Below are 10,893 nucleotides of genomic sequence, written 5' to 3' on the forward strand. Positions count from 1 at the left end.
GTTTTTAATTCAAAATTACGCCGCCATTTTCATACTTCAGATTTACCTATTTTCTATTTGGGACAGAACTGACAAAAACTAGGTAGAATTTCAGTGACTCTATCTCCTAAGTTTTCGGATAAGAGATAATGTTTCGAAGAATGTTTTGATTAATAATTTAACAAAATTGCAAAATTTGAAATTTTCTTCTTTTCTTTCGTTATTGAAATTAACATGTCTGTTTCTGTTATGCCAGCGCTCAGAGGTTTCTTTACATGTAACATGCATTTTGTCTGTTCTAAAAATATATGTTTTCTTGATAACTGTGTGCTTGCAAATGTGGTTCTAAGTGTACATTGAAGATAATTTTCGATAAGTTGTAAAATCCCTCCTACATTTCTTCTCTATAGAACACATAGGGTGTCTACAAATGTTATCTGTGGAAATATTGTGTGAACAGTTTGTAAAGCTGAAGTAAAAAGATTTACTGAATCTGTCGATACCATCTCCGTAATGTTACACTCTGAACGAGAGTACAGCCCGTATCGGGGGACGACAGGGAAGAATATCGGCCGTCCCCTTTCAAAGGAATCATTTAAGCGACTTAATATATTTAATTTAATGCCTCGAGCAATAGAAAATTCCATAGTCACAGAAAAATGTAGAAGTTATTGTGCTCTTCAAAAAATTGAACAGGTGCGGGTGGGGCTCTGAGGAGTCCGTGCAAACTTTATTATGTATATAGGCAGTTCATCTATAGGTTTTGGCGAGTGACTTTGCGAATATCAACATATGTGACGTAAATAGCTGCATCTTGTTCCTGCGTTGATTTAGACACTTAATTTTTTTTATTACTTCGCCAAGGGCGATTCACAGAGAGAGGTGGTGCAGTGGTCAGCACACTGGACTCACACTGGGGAGGCCGACAGTTCAAACCCGCGTCTGCCTATCCTGATCTAGGTTTTCCGTGAGTTCCCTAAATCTACGTCCAGGCAAATGCCGGGGTGGTTCCTGTGAAAGGGCACGGCCGATTTCGTTCCCCATCCTTTCCAAATCCGATGGGTCTGATGACGTCGCTGTTTGGTCTCCTCCCCCATATCAACCAACCAACTTCGCCAGGGGATCGTAGACCTTAGTACTTGGCATGGATTTCAGCTTGATAGCTTTACCCGTTGCTGGCAGAGAGACCGGCGGACGACAAAGTGATCCTGTAAGGATCCCGTTTTAACAGACAGAGGTACGGAACACAATAAAGTGACAACTCGAACATCGAGGATTACAGGCCTATTCGTCTTTTACAGTCTGCTAACAAAAGTCATTACGGTGCGCCTGAGACAGAAATTTGACTTTTACCGACCAATCGAGAAGGCGGGATTCAGAAAAGGTTTCAGTACAACCGACTGTATCCAAGCAGTATGCACACCGAGGAATGTGCGGGGCGTAGTGAACCACTCCACATCGCCTTCACAGAGCACCAGAAGGCGTTTGACACGATTGAGACCTAGACAGTAGTGAGGACGACGAACACGGTCCGTACTGACGACAGACACACCGACTTAATCCGCTACATTTACGCGAGTGCCGCTGTACGTATGAAAATAGAGAGGGGCTGTATCACTGGGAAAGTTCCCGTTAGGAAAGGCGTCATATCAGGAGACGCAGCCTCACCCTAAGTTATTAATCTTGACTCTGAAGGCTGTTTTAATGTGCCTAATCTTGTGAAAGGTATCAATATAGATCAAACACGTCTCAGCCTTCAACACTTTGCCGATGACGTCATCCACTTTAGCAGCGCCGCAGACGAACTGTCAGCAATCATCCAAGAACTAAAATGATCCATCCCAACCTGTAGGTCTCAAAATCAACCTTCGAAACATCAAATTCATGAGCCCCGTCAGAAACCGTGCACTGGAAATAGTAAATGAATAGGTTTGTCTGGAACTTAAAATCCACCTTGTGCAAGATAATCAGAAGGCACATATGACCCAGCGAACTGGTCTCACTTGGATGACTTTCGGTTAGCTCCATTTAAAGAGGCAGGTTTATGATACGTGCATTCTGCCAGTGACAACATTGGGGTTGTAAACTATGACATAAGCAGTACAAGTGGACTGCAGGTCTGTCAAAGGACAATAGAGAGATTAATGCGTGGAGTGAGTCTGAGACACGAGGAAGAGAACGAGTGGATAGCGAGTCTGAAGTACCTCGCAGCAAAGGTCGATATGGGCTCTTTTGAAGAGACCTATGTCCAGGAATGGGTATCTAAAGAAGAAGAAGAAGAAGAAGAAGAAGAAGAAGAAGAAGAAGAAGGAAATCACGGAAAATCTGGATGGCCGGACAGGGATTTGGACCGGAGTCCTGCTAACCTCTATGGCTTGAGGGGTGGTTAGTTGTTGCAGTAGTTGCGGTGGCAGTAACAGTAGTAGTACGTTATTTTAGTATTTTGCGTCGTAATAGGCAGAAAACGTAGCATAAAAATGCGTTTAACCCAAACTGCGAATAACGCGAGTATTTTTAAATACCATACGTACTTCCGGCTTGCAGATTCTTTATCTGTTATTACAGAAAAAGGGATAGACAGTACACTAATGTGTGTGTTATAACAACAAATTTTGAAATCAACGACCGAGTGTCCGTGTGTCGAAAAATTATGTGTAAACATCGTGTGATGGACACCTTGAGGCAGGATTCTCGGAGACTTCGCGGACGGTATATCCATACGTCCTTTCTTGCTGCCATAAATACTAAACAGACAACGGCCTACTTTCCATACGTGCATAAATGTATGTCAAATGAAATAATTTTATGGAACAATTCCACACGTAGACACACACAATTCAATTCACAGAAACGCGATGTCCCTGCTCGAAATAAATGTAGGTAACCGATGTAAAAATGTGGCATACGAAGAACAGCCTCGCAGTACCTTCCAAGACTCTGAAGTTCGTTGTGAAGAATCAGACACAATTTCAAAACAATAGTAGCATTAAAAATATGTATATTTTTAACAGTTCAGTTGCAAATGATTCGTGATTTCAATCACTTAATGATCATGTTAACAAATGCGATCTGGGGATGATCACTAAGACAAACTAGTAATTAATTGTGGCAATTTGGAACTGATTGTGCTAAAATAAGTATTTTAAAAAATATACAATTGCTGTGTATCTTATGACAATCAATAGTAGGATTCATAAATACAGCATAAGGAGCAGACATAGTTTCCACAATCCACAAAGTACAATTCCTAGCCGCACTCTTGCACAGGAAGGAGTAAAGTATGTAGCCACCTCCCTTGTGGATTAAAGGTGCTGGCAAAAATGGATGTTTTACAAACAAGTTTGAAGTCATTTCTGTTTACGTTATTTTATTTGACAACTCACTGTACTCCATAGATGAATGCTGAATAGATAGTATCTGTAAGAGATTGCATTTAGGCACCGGTAAAAAAAATCCAGTTCTGTAAGTGAATATCACGCAGACATTTTTTCACGGAGAAAATGTCACTTGTTCGTTAAATTACTGACAGGATCCACATCATAGCAGTTTGTTCCGAATATTATGCAAAAAAGAAAAAAAAAGGTGCATTGCGTATGATCACCTTTCTCACTTCGTTCGCCATCCTTTTTTTTACGGGCAACAGTTTAACATCGAATGGCACAACTTCGTTGTTTTGAAAGTACTCTCCAAGACGTAAGGTATCACTCGTGAGCGTTATCAGTCTGGTTATAGGTTGCTGGCAACTACTACTAATATTGAAAATTAAAGGAAACTTCTATATGTTCGAAACTGCTGGGATTGAACAAATACCGTACTAAATACTTATTGGCTGTGAATTGCATAATTTTTCTAATAGGCTTTTCACAAGATGCAGAGTCACGTTCGTATACGTATGGGGGGCGAAATACCAAGGCGCCCGGCTAGCTCAGTCGGTAGAGCATGAGACTCTTAATCTCAGGGTCGTGGGTTCGAGCCCCACGTTGGGCGAAAACTTTTATTCTTTGAAGGGATGTTCGTGGACTCTTGAACTAAGGTACATTCCAAAGATAACACTAATTCCCGTGCGGCGCCGTGGCTTAGTTGGTTAAAGCGCCTGTCTAGTAAACAGGAGATCGAGGGTTCGAATCCCTCCGGTGCCTTGTGGGCTTTCTAGTTTTTATATTTCTATGTCTCATAAACTGTCCGAATAACGCAAAAAGACGGAAAGAATATTAGGGGTTTGACATATCGTTATGGGCAGCGATAGGACAGCTGTAGGAACCATCGCCACATTTGCGTGTATTGTCTTAAGAAAGCCTATGTCTGGATATTCGTAATCCGAATGTAAGGAAACAGATGTCTACCTGAATATGAGATCTGAAAAGTGTTTTGGATGATGAAACGAAAGACGTTAGCCACTTTTCTATGCATTCAACCAAAAGCTGCTATGACATAAAGCACAGGGCTTCCGTGCCTAGTTTGGACACTTAACCTCAGTCATCAATATAAGTATCTGCATTTATACTCCTGACATCCCGCATATGCAGGTTACAATGTCTTAAGTAGTCTGTGATGACTTTGTAAATTTTACATTTTCGGTCACCATGACTTCCGCGCTCGCTAAGTGACGAGACGGGCTGCTCTTGTGTAGATCCTGTATGGTACAGAGCCCACACTGACGACCAACACTCAAGTATTTATCTAACGAGACTTTTGTGAGCTATCTTCTTTTTGGGCAGAGTATATTGCCTGAGTATTCTTCTAACGAATCTCAGTGTGGAATCTGTCTTACCTGCGATTTCTTTTATGTGGTCGACCCACTTTGAAAAGCTTCTTACACTTTTTCACAGAGATTTAATGGATGTGACCGCATCCTGTCAGTCTTCTGAACTCTTCACTTAACCGTACAATACTGGGTGAATTCCCGTCTATTTATGCGCTGTAGGTTACGTTTGTCTGTGATGGGGACAAACTCCCAACCCCCGCTCCAAGCGTGGATTTTCTACAGGTCTTTGATTTCGGTACAGTTTTGTGGCATTGCGAGTCCTCTGCGTACAAAAGTACCATCCGCGAAAAGCCACATGCTAGCTACCTCTAGTGTTATCCACTGCATCGTTTGTATATATTGTGAAAAGTAATTGTCGTATAACACTCCCTTGGTTTAGAAGAAGAGTTACTTTTACCTCTGAGGATTTCTCTCCGTTGACAATGACGTGCTGTGCTCTATCAAAATGGAAACAAATGTACAAAAATGTTATGTCGCCTAGACCGCGGTTTACAATTTTAATGTTGTAACGAAATGACTTTCTCAAGCACATTACGCACGTGGCGAGACCACAGCGTCTGTCCCTGCAGCAAACGAGGAGAGAGTAATGAAACTGACCCTTTAATTCTGATCACAGATTCCAACTCCCTAAAAAATTCCGACAGAATTGATACTAAAGTCACACCTGTCAATTACTTAATTAATAAGTCGTCAATCTTAATTACACATTTACTACTATTAAACTAATTTTTCTAAAGTGTACCTAAGTATTGTATACATAAAGGACCATCGGTTAAAGGGGCAGGAGGGTTTTGACATTTCCTATTTATTTTATACAGAGAACATCCAAGAACGTGAAATCTAGCTTGGTTTCCTGACAGTTGTTTTGAATCGCAGTCGGTGGTGGCGGAGACATGTACTGCCGGAAAAAAAGTTATACATCCTTTCAGAGATTTGCAATTCACAGAAGATTTATTGTTGCAACAGTGCATGTGGAGTACATGAAATGACTACATTTACGGATCAATAGGACAAGCGGTTCTGAGGTACCAAATATCGACCCTTGCTAAAACATGCATATTAGTACGTGTTGTAACCTCCACAGGCAGTAATGCAGGCATTGTCCCTGACATCCAGCCGATCGTAGAGTTGGCGAATAGTGTCGTGCGATACGTTATGGCTCGCTGTTTGATCAGGTCACGTAGTTCCGTAAGAGTTGTTGGTCGACGAGTGACATGCGTCACTTCTCGTCTCATCATATCCCACAAGTGCTCGATTGGAGCGTCCCCACCAGAAGCACCAAAGTGAACCAGAGTGTAGCTTATCGCCCCCCAGACCATGAGGCCAGAGGCAGGGCTAGTGTGTCTTGGAGGAATGCAGCCTGTGGGACAGCACTCATCAGGTCTACGTCGTACGTACATACGACCTTGACTTGCGTGCGGGCACAACCTCAGAATCTGGTTTCATCGCTGAAGACAACGGCGCGCCATTCCAAGTGACCCTCTGTTAGTACCAGTCGAATTATGCGCGGCGATGGTGTGGCGTGAGTGGAAGACAGGCTAGAGAAGTGCGCGTGCCCCTAGCCCCATTGCTGATATAGTCTGTCGGTAAACTGAAGAGCGAGCGAGTCCCCCCACTGTGCCAACCCAGCTACGTCACAAGGCGCTCTTACAGGCTGTTTCACAACGTAGTACCATCCCTGCCGCGGCGCGCGCTTTAAATCTGAGACGACGCCGTGTACAGATGCAGATACGTCTCGGCTACGTTTAATTTTAGAGAAATGCATTAAGAGAACAAGGAATACAAAAAACGATAGCTTCTTCCGAAACACAACATTGCAGAGTAAGTAATACTAACATAAGAACGGAGGTCAGGATTCTAGTACAAACATAGAACCAAATGCCTGTTCATGTGAATGTATGTTCCTCTATTGCTATTCGTGAAACGAACCCCATATAATGCAATCAATCTGTATAATTTAAGGCTCGCTCTTACTTTGTGTTTCTACTAAAAGGTAGAAGTTTTCTTCGAAGGACTGCATTGAAACTTAACAATTCTTGCAACACGAAGAGTGTTTAAAAAGTAAGCAGAAATTTATAATTTTATGTGTTGTATTAGTCCGATTTGCACTACTTTTTTGCCACTGTCATGTCGCAAAAGTATGTGTACAATGTTATGCATATTGGGTATTTACTCTGTTGTCAGCTGTAAAAAAACGTTACGTGTGTTTTGGTAGCATCAACGATTATTTGTTTTGTATAAAAGTAGATTAGAGAATCTGTATTAAATTTTGTTATAGGAATGGAATAAAGTGTATGAATTTTTTAGAAATGTTAAATATTTCTTTTAGTGAGCCTGTTATGAGTGAACCAAGGGCATACAAGTGGTATAAACATTTCAAAGCAGGCGTTAAAGGACAGCGGTTTTACAAGCATGGATGAGATTAAAAATGCACAGTTAAGAGACCAATAAACTATCCCGAAGAAACAGTTCCTAAAAAATTTCGGAAATTGGAAAAAGCACTAGCGCAAGTGTATAATATGTAATGGGGAATATTTTTATGAGGATAATATTGCTGTAGATTAACAAATAAAGTTCTTACCAAAAACTAAAAATTAATATGTGAACGCTCCCCGTATGTCAAGGTTTTTGCTTAGAAGTCCAGAATCGATGTACATGTTTCGAATAAAATTTCAGCAGAATTTAGAATAGCTATTGCGCACAAATTTCAAGCAATATGTCTCATAATGAGGTTAATAGTGACAGAGACAGAGATTTAGTGTTCCATAAGCATCAAATCGGATCGGTTGGTAGGGCATATTCTGGGGCATCAAGGGATCCAATTTAGTATTGGAGGGCAGCGTGGAGGGTAAAAATGGTAGAGGGAGACCAAGAAATGAATACACTAAGCAGATTCAGAAGGATGTAGGTTGCAGTAGGTACTGGGAGATGAAGAAGCTTGCACAGGATAGAGTAGCATGGAGAGCTGCATCACACCAGTCTCAGGACTGAAGACCACAAGAACAACAACAAAAGCATCAAAGGTTTTACGTGATTCTGAAAATGTCTATAACGATCGGTTTCCGCCCAAAGTTATTAGTTTTCCTTCGCGGCGATTCCACTAAACCATGCGGCTTTTTTTTCCGTTCCTTACTTATGCGTCCTATTAGGTGAGGCTGACGTTTGCATACATTGCAGCCCTTTGACTGGGACTGGTAATATTAGCCAACAGTTCCTTTCGGGTCGCCTCTTTAATACACGCTGTAATAACATTAGAGACGATCGAACGGTCGTTACTCCGCAAATACCTCCTCTGCCTCGTATTCTGGACATTTCCTTGCAATGCTAGACGATTATCCATCACGTCCGGATATCGAAGTACATCAGTAAGTATACAAAGTTAACTGACTGACACTGGAAAATAAGATCCCACGAACAGAAACGACGTACATCACAGCACACCGCTCTTCACGGCTAGACAGGTAACGGGCAACAGATTTTGGGTGCCCCTGCAGGCCGTTCTTCCGGGAAAGGCCACTTCCCCCATCAAAAGCGCCGCTCGCTCTTGAGTTTACAGGACTATAACCGGTTCGCAAAGTTCGTCTTGACAAGTACGGACTCGCATGCCGTCTTACTAGCGATGTGGTAGCTGTACGGTCTGCTGCTGCTGCCATCGCAATACGACGATATTGCCGGACGTCTGCGCTGCGCGAACATCAAGAATCTCGTCTGAGAATGTTCACGTGACCAGTGATACCAGCATCGTTGTACAACTGACGCAGTACGTCCAACTCGTATGACAATTTTCCGAAAGGACTACCCCCTCCTTGGAAGCTCACAATTTGACCCCTTTCAGTCTCACTCAGTTGCCTACAGGAAGCACCAGATAGTCCCCATGGCGTGTTCGTCTGCTTGCTTCACATGTTTGGACTACTCTGAGTCTTGGGGCTGTGACGATTCCCTATTAATGGGCAGATACAGGTGGCGCTCTGATAGCTATTCTGCTACGCTATTGTTGGTGGACGATGTTGGAAGTATTATCGACTATCGCCCAGCTGGCATGTGTCATCATCAAAATCGACGTTGTCTTCTCAGCAGTACTCATTTTTTTCCGACAATATACAGGGTGTTCAAAAAGTCTGTCCGCAGTGCCGTATGACTGTCAGCCGCGCGTGCCGTATGCCGCAGTGAATATACGGAAATGGAACTCAGTGACATACAAGTTATTCCTTTACTGAATATTCATTTTTACTTACAAATTTTCACATTAAATGTTGAAAGTGTCCCCCCTGTTGTTGAATACACAATTCAATTCGTCTAACCATGTTTCCAAACACAAGCTGTAACATTTCTTCTGTAACAGAAGCAGTGAAAGTGGATATTGCAGTTTATCGATGGATTTGGGACGGTTTTTATAGACAGTTGCTTTCGCTGCACCCCAGAAGAAAAAGTCAGGTGGCGTTAGGTCAGGCGATCGTGGAGGCCAAAGTCCCTGTGAAATTACGCGATCACCAAAAACATCAGCAAGCAGTGACATTGCAACGCAATCTATATGCGCAGTTGCACGATCTTGTTGAAAATAACCGTTCAGTATTTCACTTATCACAAGTTCTCCTATGAATGTATACAGAATATCACTGCAGTATCGTTGTGCGTTTATTGTTTCGTTGAAAAATATGGGACCCACAATCCGACGTCTAGAAATTGCAATCCCAACTCCTATTTTCACAGAGTGAAATGGTTCCTCAAGAATACACAATGGATTTGCAGTACTCCACATACGATAATTTTGCGAGCTCATGTACCAGGATAAATGAAACCATGCCTCATCAGTGAAAAACGTTTCACTAAGAATACCCCTTCCATTTTGTTGAACGAAATTTTTGAACCATTGACAATAATGCAGTCTCTTGCCATGATCAGTATTTTACAGTTCTTCCACGACTGTCACTTTGTATGAGAAAAGTTCTCATTTTCTCCTTACAGCTGTGTGGGCCGTTCGGACACTAAAATCGATTTCCTGGGCGAGTTTCCTTACTGACTTGTTCGGACTCATTTCATCGGAAATATCGAGTAGTTTTCCCTCAGACAAAACGCTAGGACGACCACTTCTCGGTGCATCTGTCACTGAACCCGTACTTCGAAATTTGTTAGCCAAATCTCGCACAGTATGGCGATGTGAGAGTGTTGTCTCTGGGAAAACTGAATTAAATGTTTGTCGAACTGAAACTGCGTATTTACTGCCAGCTTTGAACACTAGTTCGACTAAAAACACATGTTCTTGAATGTTTAGCATTTTAACAGTGACAAAAACGAAACAAACGAACTAAGAAAGTAAACTTAAACGTTCACGTCAACACGTAACGACACACGCCAACGATACTACTGACCCTGGCTGAGACAAACTAAGCAGCGGAATGTTGGGAGAGTGCACTTGAAGCGAAGTAACCCAGGCAGGCGAACAACCATACGGCACTGCGGGGTGATATGTTTCAATACAGCATCACCGGTCTATTGCGGTCTAACTGTGTTGGTGAGGCAGTAAATTTCCACAGGGCAGTGACTGCATCACTGCAATTCACTTTGGAGGTGTGGCGGTGGGACTTGTAGTCCCGTACCACCCTCTGACGGTGATAGTACTACATGAGTCAGGCAGAAAATTTTGCCTGACATGTGCAGGTGGCACTGCGGAGAGACTTGTTGAACACTGCGTATAATGTTCTGGGAATCCGCGCCAGTGCGGTCTACGTCACTCGACGGCAAGAACTAAGCCGCTCCAGTCGACCGCATCTCATGGAATGGTTACACCTCCAACCTCTGTTAGGTTGGCTACAAGGACCTTTTCGTACAGCGCGGAGGTCCACTACAGTTCGTCGATAGTGTGCTTAAGTTGCCCGGAGAGCATCTCTGCGGCGACATTCTGTTACATTTACTACTGGTGTCGACATCGCGAAGTTCGTTGTGCAGCAGTTGTCATTTTGTGGCAAGTGTTGCCTTCCGCTACCTTGGGAGCAGCGTTGTGTTAACCATCCGCGATGTGCAGGATTACGATGCATGCTGCGCTTATGATGCTGTCGTTGCATTTGCACAGCGAGACAGCGGCGCTGCAAAGCCATATGTAGCGTGGTCAGCTCTACCTTCTCATCCCCGTTACCGTGACCGCATTCTAG

At 42.8% G+C, this 10,893-nt stretch overlaps 2 non-coding genes across 2 annotated transcripts; both read left to right on the forward strand.

The window, feature by feature from the left end:
- Window positions 1-3,893: 3,893 nt before the first annotated feature.
- Window positions 3,894-3,966, forward strand: Trnak-cuu (transfer RNA lysine (anticodon CUU)). The gene has a single exon. It is a non-coding gene; the product is annotated as a tRNA-Lys (tRNA).
- Window positions 3,967-4,044: 78 nt separating this feature from the next.
- Window positions 4,045-4,118, forward strand: Trnat-agu (transfer RNA threonine (anticodon AGU)). Its single transcript has one exon. It is a non-coding gene; the product is annotated as a tRNA-Thr (tRNA).
- Window positions 4,119-10,893: the final 6,775 nt, after the last annotated feature.

This window comes from Schistocerca cancellata, chromosome 12 (genome assembly GCF_023864275.1).
Source record: "Schistocerca cancellata isolate TAMUIC-IGC-003103 chromosome 12, iqSchCanc2.1, whole genome shotgun sequence".
NCBI lineage: Eukaryota > Metazoa > Arthropoda > Insecta > Orthoptera > Acrididae > Schistocerca > Schistocerca cancellata.